The 17,710-nt window shown below is 37.9% G+C and overlaps 1 pseudogene; it reads right to left on the bottom strand.

Annotated features, from left to right (window-relative positions):
- Positions 1 to 832: 832 nt before the first annotated feature.
- On the bottom strand, positions 833 to 1,732 carry LOC120215931 (annotated as a pseudogene).
- Positions 1,733 to 17,710: the final 15,978 nt, after the last annotated feature.

The raw sequence follows: 17,710 nt of genomic DNA, 5'->3' as shown, positions 1-17,710 counted from the left end.
TCAATCAGCATTCAAGAATGACTAAGACCAGCGCCCCATCCCCACCCATTCTTCACTTTTCTTGCCCGTACCACCTTTTTGTTATTCCACAAATTCAAGATGGTGTACAGTACCATTTTTGTTCGTCACTGTAGGAAAACATTTGGTGTTATCTATATTCTGTCAAGAAATGTCTTCGACGAATTCTTCCAAGTAAACTCTCCTTTTTTTTCTGTTGTCAAGCTTTCTTGAGTCTTAATCATCTTGTTTAACAATGTGAAACATAATTTCTCATTCTAAACAGGTTCTCCTGTTCTTCCCAAGCTTTTCCTAAATGGCAACTATAGCCAGAGAATACAAAAAAAATATGTTTCATCATATAAAACTAATTAAAGCATCTATAGAAACGACGCCTGCTTAAGTAAAACGTAAGCAACATGTGCTACGATGAAGTATAAGCGACATCATCACTGCAACCCACCAGATGGGATTTTCATACCATAACAACCAATAAATTCAACAAAGTCGTTGACCAGTAGTAGAATCAAAACATGACAGCAATATTGGAAATACAGACCAGACATCAAGACCTACAATGATCAAACTACAATCATCAACCAAAGCCCACCAATGTCATTAACTGGCCCTTGAAATAAACACGACCGCAACCAAGACATTTTGAAAATACAAACACGCCAACAAGACCTACAATGATTATACTCAACTAAGCATATCGAAGCAGCTCCATCTTTAACCAAAGTTCAAAGCATTGGAAATAATTTAGCTATCAGAAGTTCAGAACCTTATAATATAAATAGAATCTCAAATAATAAATTAAACGTAGCTCTAGCAGATGTTACCTATCCTTCAAAATGATTAGAATTTAAGAAAGAACTAAACTTTCAGTAAAATAAGAACAAAAATTTCACATAATCGAAGAAAGTAATTTTCCGCATACCCTTGTCCGTCAAGATTTCCCTGACCGCCGCTACCTCCGCTCGCAAACGACCCATCGTCAGCACCCGCCATCTGCCAAACACTCTGCCAAGCCTGCGAGGGAGGCTGCGTATACATAGCACCGGTGGGATCGACGGCAGGCCTCCCGATCATCATCCCGCCGGTCCAGCTGGACCACCAGCAGCCGGATGACCCATGGGAGGGTAAAAGTACGGCACTCCACTAGCAGTGGGACCCACCATGCCACCCAAACCAACCTCATCCTTGATCTCGTCCCTGGGAACAATATCCACCAAGAAATCGAAAATGTCGGTCCTAGTAATAGCCGCAGCGATGTCGTTTTTCTGAAGCGTCCGCCGCTTGTTCTCCTCGGCGTGAAGCCAAGAACGGATGGTAAGTTATAAAATGAAAAGCTCGCAAGCCTTGGCGAAGAGAATGGGGGCTTCAGCTGAGATCATACGGACATCTTCGTCGGCTTTCATAATCTTCTTGATGCGAGCGAGAGGTAGCTGATGGTTCTTGAAGTTGTTGACCTGCTCGATTTCTTGGCGCTGGTAAGACCAAAACATTAGGAGCTGTTGCTGCTGCTGCTGGAGGAGGTGATGGAAGGATGCCGGCGGAGTGCCGACAATGGCGGCGGAGGCGGGAGGAGGTGTAATAGAAGAAGTGGGAGGCTGAGGAGGGTAAGAGGAGGTCTGGGCTTGCTTGTTGCTGTCCATTGGATGACCTATCAACGGCAGATTTTGAGGCAAATGAAGGGAAAATATAAATTAATGGATGGATGAGCTTGGGTTTCGATTGATCAAAGGGATATGGTGGAAGATTGGGGAGGTGATTGTATTCATATATGAGCAACTACATGTTTAGTATATAAATTATTAATTTTAATATATTTTAATATTTAAACTTTGATTTTTTTTAAAATCTTTATTAATTTTTAATTTTTGTTTCGTTTTAGTGTTAGGCTGTTAAAAGATTAATGGGTGATTTGCAATGTTTTTTTTATGAGTAAATTGCATCATTCATCATTTAACTATCTTCATACTTCTATTTTAATTACTAAAGTTTAATATTTTAATTTAATTACTTAAATGTCAAATTAATCTTAATTTAATCATTTTAACTTTTAAATTATTTTTTTTATTTTTTAATTATATATTAATAAAATAATAATAATAAATGTCATGTTACAAAAATTATTAATAAAATAAAGGGTAAAGTATAGTAATAGTCACTGAATTTTTCTAAAGCTTTCATTTAGGTCTCCCAACTTTTAAAATTTGCAATATGGTCCCCCAACATTTAGTCCGTTTGCAATATGGTCTCCCAACATTTAGTCTGTTTGCAATATGGTCCCCGACGTAACTGTTGGGGACCATATTGCAAACAGACTGAATATTGGGGGACTGTATTGCAAGTTTTAAAAGTTGGGGGATCTAAATGAAAGCTTTAAAAAAGTTCAGTGACCATTACTATACTTTATCCTATTATTTATTATATAAATGTTTAATTGTATCAATATTATGAATGCAAATATTACATAAAACATGAGGTAAAGTATAGTAATGGTCACTGAACTTTTCTAAAGCTTTCATTTAGGTCCCCCAACTTTTAAAACTTGCAATACAGTCCCCCAACATTTAGTCCGTTTGTAATATGGTCCCCCAACATTTAGTCTGTTTGCAATATGGTCCCCGACGTAACTGTTGGGGACCATATTGCAAACGGACTAAATGTTGGGGGATTGTATTGCAAGTTTTAAAAGTTGGGGGACCAAAATGAAAGCTTTGGAAAAGTTCAATGACCATTACTATACTTTACCCTAAAACATGCTTGGATGCCTAACCAAAAAAGAAAGGTGAACGACAAAGTTCTTTATGGTTGACAAAACATTTAATCTTTATTTTGATTTAACAAATTTTATTACATGATCGGTAGTATCATCAAGAACGAGTTTGTGAATGAAAAAAATATAACAAATTTTATTACGTGATTGGTAGTATCGATCGAGAACGAGTCTTGTGAACAAAGAAAATAAACGTTCTAATAATTTTTTTCCAGGTTAAGGGTCTTACACAGTTCAACTCCGAATTTAGTCGAGAATATCCTTCACACAAGTCCCAATTCGATTAAAAGGAAATACTTACACAACACTAAACAACTTTACTAATAAAACCCAAAATTTGATATACGTGGCCACAAGCGAAACGAAACGTGCTTACCAAAATATTAATGAATACCGGATGAACAAACTAGCATTTACCAAAACTTGAAGTTGCATGATTGGAACCACGATAGGATCATGTTGTTAAAAGGAAAAGCATGGCACTTTTCTTTTTTATTAATTTGTTTGGATCGATGGTGGACGAAATGTAACATTATTGAAAACCAAGAGAAAAGTTGTAAAGAGGAATATAGGGAATATTTGACTTGCTGCAACTTTTTGAACAAGTCATTTTCCATACATTCACTTATACTCTGTATTATTTGCAGTCACCATTGCAGAATGTTATTATTGGAACCAAGTTCCAACACCACATGAGTGCATACCATAATGTCACAACCCATAATTACCGAATCATGGCTTTGAATCTGCAACGATCTGAATTTTCGATTCAACATTTAAACGTTGACCCCAACCACGGAAAGATCAATTAGTATATATGCAATTAGAGGCGTTGGATAAAATATGAACCTAATTGGGTTTGAATTCGGCCAAATGTACATAGAAAGAGTGATTTTTTATTTGAGAAAGAAGCTTGGAGGATTAAATGTGAAGTTAAACCATTGAATTGAATGTTTTAACTTTTTTCACCAATGGTTAAATTCCACATTTAGTCATCAAAGCTTCTTTCTCAACTAAAAAATCTCCCTTTCCAGGCACACTTGGCTGAATTCAAACCCTATTAGGTCCATATTTTGTCCAACTTTTATAACTGTACATACTAATTGTGGACACCCGTTTTTGTCCGGGTCTTTTATATTTATATTTATTTTTATTTTTTTATTTTTATTATTTATTATTATTAATTATTATTAACTATTATTATTAATGTTACATATTACATTTTTGCAGGCTTAGAAGCCCAATTCAGATTACAAAGGCCCAATCCCGGAGCCCAACAACCCAGACCTGCGGCCCAGCAATCGGCCCAAACCCGCTAGGGTTACCCCTTCTCTGCCTCAGCGCCGCACCATCAAGACCGTCTGATCTGGACCCATCCAATGGTCCAGATCAAAGGCCATTTAGGTCTGAAACCCTAACCGTTCAGTAGCCGTCGCCCTCAACAGAGGAAATGTCGCGCCGCCGCAAGTTCCGGCCCACTCCGATGATCTAGTCACTGTTACCACACCACCATCGTCATCTACAGTGAAACATATCACCAAATCAGTATATATTTCATCTACAGTAGCCTAAATCCGAGAACCCATTTAAAAACAGATTAAATCCCGAAAAATCGGGATGTAATCATGCAAAGTCAGTGAGACCCATCTCCTATTTTTTCTAGATATCATCATCTCACCAAAGACTCAACATAAAAAAAAAATCAAGGGAACGAAACCGAAAAAAAAAGGAGGGAATAGAAAGAAAGAGAGATTCGAAACAGAAAAGAAAAAAAAGGGGGAAGGATAAGAAAGGTTACCTTTTGGAAGCCATCACCTCTTTCGCCGTTGCTTCACCAAACCCAAAACCTTTCTTTCAGGTTTCAAAGGTAAGGGTTTGTTTTTAATCAGTTATGAGTGGAGGCTCGGGTTTAGGTTTGTTTTAGGGTTATTAGAGGATAAAGAGGGAGAGAGAGAGTTTTTGGGGAGTTGAATCCCCGTGGCCACCGTTCCACGGTGGCCGGGGTTGCTTTCTTTTCTCTTCGGCCGTGGGGTAAGAAGGAAGAGATGGAGAAGAATTGGAAGAGAAACAGAGAGGGATTGGGAAATGGTATTAGGGTCTCGGTGTAAACCCTTGAGGATGATTATACATCATCCACTGCACGACGTCGTTCTGAGCAGGGGAGGGTATGTGAGTTTTTGCTAAATGGGTTAATACCATCATAGGTCCTCGTAACTTCTTCCGTGTTTTATTATTTTTATGGGACAATCACAGTTTAGGTCCCTCAATCTTTTGTAAGGGTTGTGATCTGGTCACTTAATGAAATCCGTGCAATCTTATTTCGAGCCTATAGTTTTAGTTTGTTTTATTTGAATCACTAGTTTATATATTATGTATGTTTTATGATCTTAGAATTTGGACCTGTGATTTATGTTTTTTTCATTTTAGTCACTGTGCTGGTGTGTTATTTATTTTTGTTAATGTTTTAAATTTGTCCATGACATTTGTGTACATTTTATTCTAGTCACTAATTAGCCTATGGTTTAATTACATTGTAAGGGTCCCCGTGTTTTTGTAAGTTGTTTAAGGGCTTAGTGTATTTTATTTATTCTGTACTTCAAGCCCTATATTTTTAAAGTTTACACATTGGTCACTGGACTGGTTATTGTTAGTATTTTTGAAAGTTTAGACATTGTACTCTTTATTTATGAAACTTTTATCTTGATCACTACTCTCATATTTTGGGTTAAATATCGATTAATGTTTGTTTATTTTACTTTCATTATATTTTAGTCCTTATCTGGTTTATTATTACATTTTTATTAAAGTTCGAATTTGGCCATATTATTTTATGCATGTTTCGTTTTAGTCCCTGTTTAACATTTGGCTTAATTGTGGTTTAGTTCTTTATGTTTTTTTCATTTCATTTTGGTCCCTAATGCGATTTATGGTTTTTTTTTTACTATTTTTTAAAATATTTGTTAATTATATTTTAGCCCCTTAAATGTTTTAATATTTATTTTGGTCTGTAATATTTACTAATTTGTATTTTAGTCATTTATGTATGGATGTGCATTTTACTCATTAGTTAATTATTGGTATTGTGTTTACTTTAATTTAATGTAAATCTTTGTATTTCCAATCACATTTATTTTCATTATATTTTTATCTATGTAAGAAATATTCGATTATATTTTCAAGAACACGTATGCGTAGAATGGGCGTGGAAAGTACCACTTGGTCGAAGTGGTACGATCCGATACGGCATTTTAACGACATAGGGACTTGTAACAAGTCGAGTATATTTTACTAATTAATTTATTAAAATGATGTAATGTGTGGTACCTTAAGTGACGCTCACTTTATTTTATGTGAATGTAAATTTTAAATTTTCATTTTATATTCGATACACGTTTTTAAATAAATGATGAGAGAATATTCTTTAAAAGATAAGAAATAGACGAGTTAACTTTCCCGACGGAGGATTGTTAATCTCGAGATTTCTTTTCAAATTAAAGAATTTTCTCTGATAAAATAATTCGAAGTAAATTAATTAAATCTCAATAAACGAATCATATTTTAGTTTTATATTCAATTTGTAATTTCCACCATTTACGACGATGTGTAAGCTACACAGTACCAATTTTGGGCGTTGTGGGGGTGTTTACCCTTCCCCACACGTAACCGACTCCCGAACCTGTTTTAAATGAATCTTTGGTAACGTAGACCAAAATTTTGTCTTATAAATTTTTTTTTCTTAAAATTGTTTTTGAAAGACGTTTTTAGGTATTTGACCTACCTAACCCAAAGGTCGATGGCGACTCTTTTCAATTTTATTCAAATCCATTCAAAATCACCAAATTTTCCAAATTAAAGTCATAATTGTTTTTAAAAATAATATTTAATTGTTTTACAAAAAAATGGTTATGACAGCTTGGCGACCCCGCTGGGGAAACTAGAGAGTCAGGCTGTCGGTCGCTTATATATGGTCGTTATGGTGGAAATTATAAGTTCGAATCTTTAGTAAAACTATGATCTATGTATTGAATTTTTATTTATTATTTTATCTCTTTATTTTTATATACTAACATTTTAATTGTTTTCGTTTTTTTCAGATATTTCTTAGTTCTCGTTGAGTGTTATCTTTTTATTTTCCCTGTTTTTGAGTCAAAGGTTTGTTTGTTTCTCCTCACACACATCACTTTCATTAGCATAACATGAGCTCTAGACATGAGCTTCGATCCAAATTAGTTAGGGTGATTGCTTTACTCTCGTAAGAATTTATTCTTCGTATGAGTTTTAGCAAATAACCCATGGGATACATACCTTATACCTTCGTAGGAATTTATTCCTCGTATGGGTATAAGGCAGTAAATCCCCTTGAATTGAACTCGGTCCGTTTGAAACCTGTAATGGGTGAGGATTGAGGGTTTGGTAGCCCAAGGGGGCATCGATATCAAGGACAATTCGAGTTCCTTTTTCCTGATAAGAGCTGAAACCATGCATATAATGAACCATAGAACGGTCACACTAGGTAGAGTCATACTGAACCTCTGTCCGTCAATAGGTACCCAAAATAGGCGTACACAATGGAGAAACCCTCTAACCTTTTTATTTTATTTTATTTATTTATTTTTGAGTGTGTAGAATAGATTTATTCTTTTAAAGCATGTGAAATAGAATTTAGGTGCAGTTAGAATTTAATTAATTTAGAGAGGGTAGAGAGCATGTTTGGATAGGACCCTTTTTGAGGAATATTATTCGGGTAGATAATACATAAATAGAATAGATTTATTTCCCGTTTTACTTATATCTTTTTATGTTAAATTTATGCAATTGTGTTGACTAACTGTTTTGTTTGTTTTGTTTGTTTTGTTTATTTTATTATTATTTTTTTCATACTGCATAGACATATCATTAGAAAAGGCGGTTGATCTGTGAGTATCGATAAAGTGGAAAGACTTTCACGATGGAAAGGAGTTTCCTAAACAAAGAAGTGAATCCAGCAGATGTAAGGAACTGGTCCGAAGCCAAGCAGAAAGAGCAGGGAGATAGTCTATCAGGGAACTACGTGTCGGATCTGTCTGATTATACACCAGCTTCTTTAAAACAGAATGAGCTTCAGGGATTGAAAACAATTTGGGAAAGTTGGAATCTTATTGAGAGGCAAGCTTTTCAGCAGACTTATGGAGATATATTTCATCTGATATACGTGAAGGTAGACCCGGTTCTCATACGAAGCATAATACAGTTTTGGAATCCGGCCTATAGTTGTTTCACATTCAACCGAGAGGACATGACTCCAACCCTCGAGGAATACCAATTTCTGTTGAATTTGCCAAGCGTTAAAGTGGACAAAGTTTACTCCCGATCGATAAAAGGGCCTTCTTTTAAGTCAAAGCTTGCAAAGATCTCGGGCACAAGCGACAAATGGGTAAATGATCGCTTGCAACGCAAAGGAGAAAGTGAGGGAGTGCTGTGGTCTCACTTAGAAAAGATAGCTGAAGCACACGTAGATGAAAACGTGCGTAGAGATGTATTTGCTTTGGGTATATATGGTTTGGTAATCTTTCCAAAATGTTTGGGACTGATCGAGCTAGCAGTAGTCGATTTGGTTGAGAAGTTAGGAAGAGAGGTGAATCCAGTCCATGCGATTCTTGCTGAAACTTTCCGATCTTTGAATATATGTAGAAGGTTGGGGGGAGGTCGTTTTATGGGTTGTGCTCATTTGCTTACTGTGTGGATCAGAAGCCATTTCTGGAAGGAAGAAAAAGTCAACTATAACCGTTTTTTGAAATATTATTCTCCTGTTGCTGAGTACCTTACGAAGGAGTGGCCTGAAGTATCTCAGAAAGATCAATGGATTGATTTCTTCCGGAATCTACAGAGTCAAAACATAGCATGGCGAACACCGTGGCTGATGCATACACAAATCTTGTTCAAATGTGGAGATTTGGACTGGATTATATTACTGGGACTGTGGGGAGGAGTGGGATACGCTCCTTTGTTGATATTGAGACAGTACGGTGCCCGACAGTTTGTTCCCGCGATTCATGGGTTGACTGGTGCTGAATTTGATTATAAAGAAGGCAATTATAGAAAGAAAATCAAAGATGTGGCTGATTCTTGGAGGATGACTTTTAGGACTAAAGTGGTTGGAGCGGATGTTATCTTGACGCCCGATTATGAAGCCTGGAGAATCAAGAGGATAAATGATAAAATACCTTTAACATCTGGAGAGGGATCAAGGTCGATAGAAGAACAAATCAGAAATATCCCTTCGAATTTGGAAATCCAAAGAATTGAGTTTGAAATGGAAAAGGCTAAAGATTCCAAGAAAATAGAAGAGATGGAGAGAGAAAACTTCATGTTGACTATCGAGGCTGAATTTCATGCCAGACAGTTTATAATGATGAGAGAACGGAAAGAGGAGGTGGAAGCCGATTTAGAAGACTTAAAAAAGGATTATCAAATGGTGCAGCAAGTGAGAAAGAGACTTGGATCCAGAGAATTAGCAGCTGCAAGACGGCGAATCAAAAGTCTAGAAATTGAGAACAAGTGTCAGATCAAGAAGATAGAAGCTGGAAAAGCAAAAGTATGCGGGCTAGAGGCCGATAAAAAGGAATTGATCAAGCAGTATAAAGCTGAGGCTCGTAGAGCTCAAAAACTCCATGAAGAAAAAGAAGTCAGCCTGAAAGAATTAGAAGAAGAAAAGAATCAAGTCCAGGGGTTAAAAACTGAGATGAACAATATAATTGAGGACTTTGAGGACAAAGATCGGAAAATTTTAGAGCTCGAAGAAGAAAGAAAGCAAAAGAAAGAAGAGATGTGGTCTGAGAGACAGGGATGGAATCGAATCCTAGATAGAAAGCAGGCAGAGATTGGATCGTGGATGCAGAGATTCTCTACAAAAGGTTAGCAAGTAGATGAGCTCACGGCAGAAATGGGAGAATTACAGATGAGATTCGAACAAGAAATGAACCAGTCTCGAGCTATGAATGATGAGCTCAAAAGTCATGTATCGAACCTTAAGCAATCCCTTCTGCAAGTGCAAGCTCCTCCCGTTTCAGTGGACCTAAGAGTTGTTCTCGAAGAAAACAAATCCTTCCAGAAGGAAATCAGAGAATTGAAAGGTGAACTCCAGAAATGTCGAATTCATATTACCAATCTAGAAAAAGAAATCAAACGCATCAATAAGGGATGGGAAAATACATATGAGCATTATCGATCCTTAGTAGAAGTACGCGAGCGCATGATGGGGGAAGCTATTGCTCAAATGGGTGAAGTGGCTCGGTACATGAACGAATTAGCCAATAGAGCGGAGATCATCCAACTGCGCACAAATCCGATTTCTGAATATACAAGGGAGATCATCGCCATTATGAATGAAATTGTAGAGCTGAGTCTGAGGGCTAGGCCTTATATGTAATAGAACTCCTTTGTAATGAGTGAAACTTTTTATCCAATGAAAGTATTTCCGAATGGTTACTGCTTGGGTCAACGCCTTTTATTTGCATTTCATACTTGCATCATTCATTATGCATAAGTAAATTCATCATTTATAATGCATCACCAATAAAATGTATCATTTATAGCACATTACCAATAATATGCATTCGAATTTAAAAGAACAATAAAATTAATTTCCGAAGGGTTATGTGACAGACGATTCTGGCAAGTAAGAACTCCAATCCTTATCACACGCGAAGTAGAGCCATGGAGGCCAAGCTTGATCAATTAAAGAAAGAAATGCAAGAAGATTTACTAAGAATACAATAAGAATGGCAGGCAAAGATGGACCAGTCACAAAAGTCAATTATAGATCAAATCCTGCAAAGCCAGGCTAATATGATGAATGAGATGACCAAGATGTCTGGGATACGTACTGAAACAGTTAAAGAACCAAGCACTGCCCCTGTTGAAGTTTCCAGGCAGGAGTCTACCCCGAGGCTAGTTATCTCACCTGAAAAGCTAGTTGAGCATCCTGCAGGGTCTTCAGCGGTAAAGGTTCAAATGGCCACGACTAACCCTCAAAACAGTCCTTATGAGTATATTGATGTAGATCCTGAGGAAATGGAGAAACCTAAAACGGAAGTACCAGAGCATTTAAAGGACTGGTGCAAAGGGTTTTTTAAAGAAATGGGAAAGCAGAGTTCTCAAGACGGAATGAATGCAGAGGAATTGAGTCTTGTGCCAGACTTAGTATTACCACCAAAGTTCAAAATGCCAGAATTTGAAAAGTATGATGGGAAAACTTGTCCTGTTGCTCACTTGACCATGTTTTGTCGAAGAATGACAGGGTTTGTGAAGGATGATGGGCTATTAATTCACTGTTTCCAGGCCAGCTTGACGGGGTCAGCTGTCAGATGGTATAACCAATTAACCCGAGCTAAAATAGGGTCTTGGAAGGATTTGGCCAATGCGTTTAAAGAACAATATCAACACGTTACCGATATGATGCCTGATCGTGTTACTCTCCAAAATATGGAGATGAAGCATAATGAGACCTTCCGACAATACGCTCAGCGCTGGAGGGATATTGCTGATCAAGTGCACCCACCGCTTATTGAGAGGGAGTTTATAACCATGTTTATAGATACGTTAAAATCTCCTTATATTGATCATATGTTAGGAGTGGCAACTAAGAGCTTCTATGATATCGTGATGTGCGGAGAGATGATCGAGAGAGCATTAAAGAAGGGGCAGATTGTCGGTAGCCAAACTCCTGCAAAGAAACCCTATGTGAAAAGGAAAGAAGGAGAGGTGAATAATGTAAATTTCTCTGTGAGTAAGCCGAAGATGGGAAATTCTTCTTCATCTCAAGGAGAGACTAAGCGCGAGCATAACAATGAAAGGATGACGTTCACTCCCATACCAATGACTTACAGTGAGCTCTTCCATGGATTAGTCCAAGCTCACGTAGTATCACCAAAATTCATTGATCCAATTAAACCACCTTATCCAAAATGGTTCAACGAAAATGAGACATGCGAATATCATGCAAATATCAGAGGACATAACATTGAAAAGTGTCTCGCTTTCAAAAGAGTGGTTGAAGATCTGATCAAGAGAAAGGTGGTGTCCTTTAATGATTCTGAAGCACCCTGTGTTGCTGCAAACCCGCTTCCAAATCATCAGAATCAGGGAGTGAACGCTATTGAGAAAAATCAGAAAATTAAAAGGAGAATTGAAGAAATAAGAACACCACTGAAATGGGTATATGCTCAAATAAAGGAGAGAGGGTTGTTGAGCCCTAGAAATGAATGCTCAACGGAAAAGACAGAAAACTTTTGTGAATACCATGGTGAAAATGGTCATCAAATTCAGGACTGTCAAGAATTCAGGCAAATAGTCCAAGAATTAATGAACAAGCAGGAGTTGCAGTTCTATGAAGAAAGAATGAGTGAGAATGAAAGATATATCTGCGCTTCTGAAGAAAATTCAAGGGAAGCTGAAAAGAATTTAAAAAAGCCTGTCCTGGTCATATCGAAACCAAATTACGAGGCCAGCAGTAGAAGTATAACATCTAGGGTGGTGATCAAAACCCCTACGCCTTTTACCTACAAGAGTAACAAGAGTGTTCCCTGGGACTATACATGCCAAATTAATACTCCTGAGAGTAAGGAGGAAGAGGTTGCTGAAGTTGGATTTTTCACCAGGAGTGGAAGATGCTATGCTCCTGGAAAGGCTAATAAAGCAAGAGATGTGGTTATTAAAGATCCTGATGATAAATTGAATGAGCCTGTTAAGATTGAGGAGGCTCAGGAATTTTTAAAGTTTCTGAAACACAGCGAGTATAACATTGTGGAACAGCTTCATAAGACCCCATCACGGATTTCAATGTTATCTCTACTGTTGCATTCGGAAGTACATCGAAATACTCTGATCAAAGTGCTGAATGAAACTTTTGTAGGGAAGGATATACCAGTGGAACGTGTGGACAGGATGGTAAATCATATTAATGCAGATAATTTTATTTATTTTTATGATGACGAAATACCGGAAGAAGGAAAAGGCAGGGGCAAGGCTTTACACATCACGGCTCATTGCAAAGGAGTCATCGTCTCAGGGGTGTTAATTGACAACGGATCGGCCTTGAATGTTATGCCATTCGCCACTCTAAATAGACTTCCTATGGATGTATCACAAATGAGGGTTTATGGCAATGCTGTAAGGGCATTTGATGGGACAGAACGCAAGATAATGGGGAAGATGAATATCCCTCTCAGAATTGGCCCTACAACATTTGAAGTAGATTTTGTTGTCATGGATATTCATCCGAGTTATAGTTGCTTGCTAGGGAGACCCTGGATTCACATGGCTGGTGCAGTTCCTTCCTCCCTTCACCAAAAGCTCCGATTCATTGTTGATGGGACTCTGGTGACCATCAAAGCGGAAGAAGACATCATTGCCTCTATCACTACAGATGCACCATATGTAGGGGTAGATGAAAATGCACTAGAGTCCTCCTTCCAGTCCTTGGAATTTGTTAATGCTACTTTTATCTCTGAAGGCAAAAGAATTCCCATTCCTCATCTTTCAAAAAATACAAAGATGCAATTAAAAGAGACATTAGCTAGAGGAGCAAAGGTAGGGAAAGGCTTGGGAAAGAAACTGCAAGGCATCACTGAAGGGCCGGCTGCAGTTCCTAAAAGAAATTATTTTGGTCTCGGATACAAACCAATGTACCATGATAAAGTCAAGGATGCACAAAAGCTTAAGGAAAGGAGGAAGGCAAGAGTAAAGGGAGAAGATCTTGTTTGGGGACCCATGGTCATTCCGCCTCTCTCCAAATCTTTTGTGTCTGGAGGATTAGTGATTGACACGCTGAAATAGTCATGGGATATTGAAGATACAGAATTTGTTGAAGATTTATTGGGAAGCCTGAGCATCAACGTTATCACAGAAGATTCTACTGGAGAGTGCTCATTGGCATCAATCCGTCCGTGTCCTCCTGGCTATGTTTTGAACAATTACACTGTTGAAGAACTCCCTGTGTTCTATAAGCACTTTTCAAAGTAATGCATAATAACAAATCTGTCTCCTTTTGACCCAAATATAATAGGGCTTTTGTAAAAGGACAAATTGTTATTTGTCATTGCTTTAATGAAACAGTGTTCTTCTTTCATTCTAATCTTAGCAAGTATTTTATTCATCTCTTGAGTATTCTTTATTCTTTATTGATAATTTTTCTCTTGGTAAATATTAGATAAAATTCTTGTCCACAACCAAATATACTCCTTTTTGATTCGCAGGTCTTCAGATATCAACTGTTCGAGTAATGATACTTTTGAACCACAAATTGATTTTGAAAATGACATTTGTCTCGAAGAATCTGAGGGTTATAAAGATGAAGAGGAATGTGAGTTAAACTCTGAGCTTGTTAGAATGATGGAGCAAGAAGATAGACAAATATTGCCCCACAAAGAGACAACTGAAACAATAAATTTGGGAACAGAAGAGGATATAAAGGAAGTTAAGATTGGCACTTCACTCTCACCAAAAATAAGAGATGATCTTATAAGCCTTCTTCGGGAATATAGGGATGTGTTTGCTTGGTCTTATCAAGATATGCCGGGGTTGGAGACTGACATCGTGATGCACAAGCTACCAATAAAGCCGGAATGCAAGCCTGTTCAACAAAAACTTCGAAGGATGAGACCAGATATGATATTAAAAATCAAGGAAGAAGTGAAGAAACAATTCGATGCTGGATTTTTACAAGTGGCCAAGTACCCTGAATGGGTAGCAAACATAGTGCCAGTTCCAAAGAAAGATGGCAAAGTTCGAATGTGTGTTGATTATCGGGATCTCAATCGAGCGAGCCCCAAAGATAATTTTCCACTCCCACACATCGATACTTTGGTTGACAATACGGCTGGTCATGCTCTTTTCTCTTTCATGGATGGTTTCTCAGGTTACAATCAAATTAAGATGGACCCAAAAGACATGGAAAAGACAAATTTTGTGACAATGTGGGGTAAATTTTGTTACAAGGTGATGCCCTTCGGACTTAAGAACGCCGGGGCAACATATCAAAGAGCAATGGTTACGTTGTTCCACGATATGATGCACAAGGAGATAGAAGTGTACGTGGATGATATGATTGCTAAATCGCAAACTGAAGAAGAACATGTAAAAGTCTTAAGGAAACTGTTTTTAAGATTAAGAAAATACCAGCTCAAGCTTAACCCAACCAAGTGCACATTTGGAGCTACTTCAGGGAAGTTATTGGGATTTGTAGTCAGTGAGAGTGGGATAGAAATAGATCCTAATAAAGTCAAAGCAATTTTGGAATTACCTCCCCCTAGAACGCAAAAAGAAGTACGAGGTTTTCTGGGGAGGTTAAATTATATTGCCAGATTCATCTCGCAGTTGACTGAGAAATGTGATCCAATATTCCGATTACTGAGAAAGCGAAACCCAGGAGAATGGGATGATAGTTGCCAAGAATGCTTCGATAGAATTAAGGGTTACTTAATTAATGCTCCTATCTTGATGCCACCAATCCCAAACAAACCATTGATTTTATATTTGACTGTCTTTGAGAAGTCAATGGGATGTGTGTTGGCCCAACATGACGAAACTGGAAGAAGAGAACGAGTTATTTACTATCTCAGTAAGAAATTCACTGACTGTGAGACTCGATACTCCTCTATCGAAAAGCTGTGTTGTGCTTTAGTATGGACTACTAAGAGGCTGAGACAGTATTTGTTGTAGCATACTACCTGGTTGATATCAAGACTGGATCCGTTAAAGTACCTGATGGAATCAACGTCTTTAACTGGAAGGATGGCGAGATGGCAAATGTTGTTGTCCGAATTTGATATAGTCTATATGAACCAGAAATCAGTTAAAGGGAGTGCTATTGCAGATTTCTTGGCAAGCAGAGCATTAGAAGACTATGAGCCAGTAAAATTTGATTTTCCGAATGAGGACTTGATGAGTATATTTGTTACTGAAGAAGATACTCCAAAAAATGAAGCATGGAAAATGAACTTCGATGGCGCTTCTAATGCTGTGGGACATGGAATTGGGGCAATACTAGTTTCACCTGAGGGAGATCATTATCCTTTTACTAGTAGGCTCGCCTTTGAATGCACTAACAATATGGCAGAGTATGAAGCATGTATCTTGGGTATTCAAGCTGCAATTGAGCGCAAAGTTAAAAGCCTAGAAGTATTCGGCGATTCTGCTCTGGTTATTTATCAGCTTCGCGGGGAATGGATGACTCGAGACTCCAAGTTGATAGAATACAAGAACTTAGTGATGGAGTTGATCAAAGAGTTTGAAGAAATTTCTTTTGCTTATCTTCCTCGTGAAGAAAATCAAATGGCAGATGCCTTGGCTACGTTGGCAGCTATGTTTAAGGCCGAGGATCAATCTCGAATGATGCCTATTCGGATGAGTATAAGAGAAATGCCAGCTCATTGTTGCAACATAGAGGAAGAAGAGGATGATAGTCTCCCATGGTATTATGATATTCTCCAGTATGTGAAGTATCGGGCTTACCCAGCGGAGGCAACTGAGAATGATAAACGGACCTTAAGAAGATTAGCAATGGGGTATGTCCTTGATGGAGATATATTGTATAAAAAGGGCAAGGATCAGGTGCTTTTGAGATGTGTGGATAGAATCGAGGCCAAGAAAATACTTGAGGAAGTCCATGAAGGAGTTTGTGGAACACATGCTAATGGATTCACAATGGTTAGAAAAATCATGAGGTTTGGGTACTATTGGTCCACTATGGAAAGAGATTGTATTAGATTTGCTCGAAGATGTCATAAATGCCAGATTCATGATAACCAAATACATGTTCCTCCTTCACCACTCCATGTAATGAACGCACCTTGGCCATTTTCAATGTGGGGCATCGATGTCATTGGGGCAATTTCACCGAAGGCCTCAAATGGACATCGTTTTATCTTAGTGGCTATAGACTACTTCACCAAATGGGTTGAAGCTGCCTCTTATGCTAATGTCACAAAAGGAGCAGTGTGCAGATTTCTAAAAAGAGAAATCATTTGTAGGTATAGAACACCTGAAAGGATCATCACAGATAATGCATTGAATTTGAACAACGATTTAATGAAGGAAGTTTGCACAAAGTTAAAGATCAAACATCACAATTCGGCTCCTTATCGCCCAAAAATGAATGGGGCAGTAGAGGCAGCGAATAAAAACATCAAGAAGATCATCACAAAAGCAACTGAAACATATAGAGACTGGCATGAAAAATTACCTTTTGCGTTGCTTGCTTATCGCACGTCCGTTCGTACATCTACTGGGGCAACACCATTCTCTTTGGTATATGGGATGGAAGCAGTTTTACCTGTTGAGGTGGAAATACCTTCTTTGAGAGTATTGATGGAGTTGAAACTGGACGAGGCTGATTGGGTACAAAGTAGGTTTGATCAATTAAATTTGATTGAGGAGAAAAGGCTGAGAGCTATCTGCCATGGCCAAATGTACCAGAAAAGGATGATACGAGCATATGACAAGAAAGTCAGACCTCGAGAATTTCGCGAAGGCGATATGGTGCTAAAAAAGATCCTACCTATGCAAAAAGACTTTCGAGGGAAGTGGATGCCGAACTGGGAAGGTCCCTATGTTGTAAAAAAGGCATTCTCAGGAGGAGCTTTGGTGTTAACAGAAATGGATGGAGAAGATTTGCCTAATCTCGTGAATTCAGATTCGGTCAAACGATATTACACTTAAAAAAAAAAGGAAAATGAAAAAAAAATGAAAAATGAAAAAGAAGAAAAAATAAATAAAGGAGGGTTCAAGATGAAAACCCAAAATGGGCATCTTGAAACCAAAGGAGGATTCGAGTTGAAAATCCGTAATGGACGGCTCGAATAATCAGAAATTGAAATGGTGGATTCCCTCGGAAGCCTAACAGTTTAGGGAAAGACTCTCATGCTCACACATCTTTTGTACGATCTGAAT

This window comes from Hibiscus syriacus, unplaced genomic scaffold, assembly GCF_006381635.1.
Source record: "Hibiscus syriacus cultivar Baekdansim isolate YM2019G1 unplaced genomic scaffold, ASM638163v2 tig00110156_pilon, whole genome shotgun sequence".
NCBI classification, from domain to species: Eukaryota; Viridiplantae; Streptophyta; class Magnoliopsida; order Malvales; family Malvaceae; genus Hibiscus; species Hibiscus syriacus.
This window is presented reverse-complemented; position numbering and strand designations above follow the sequence as displayed.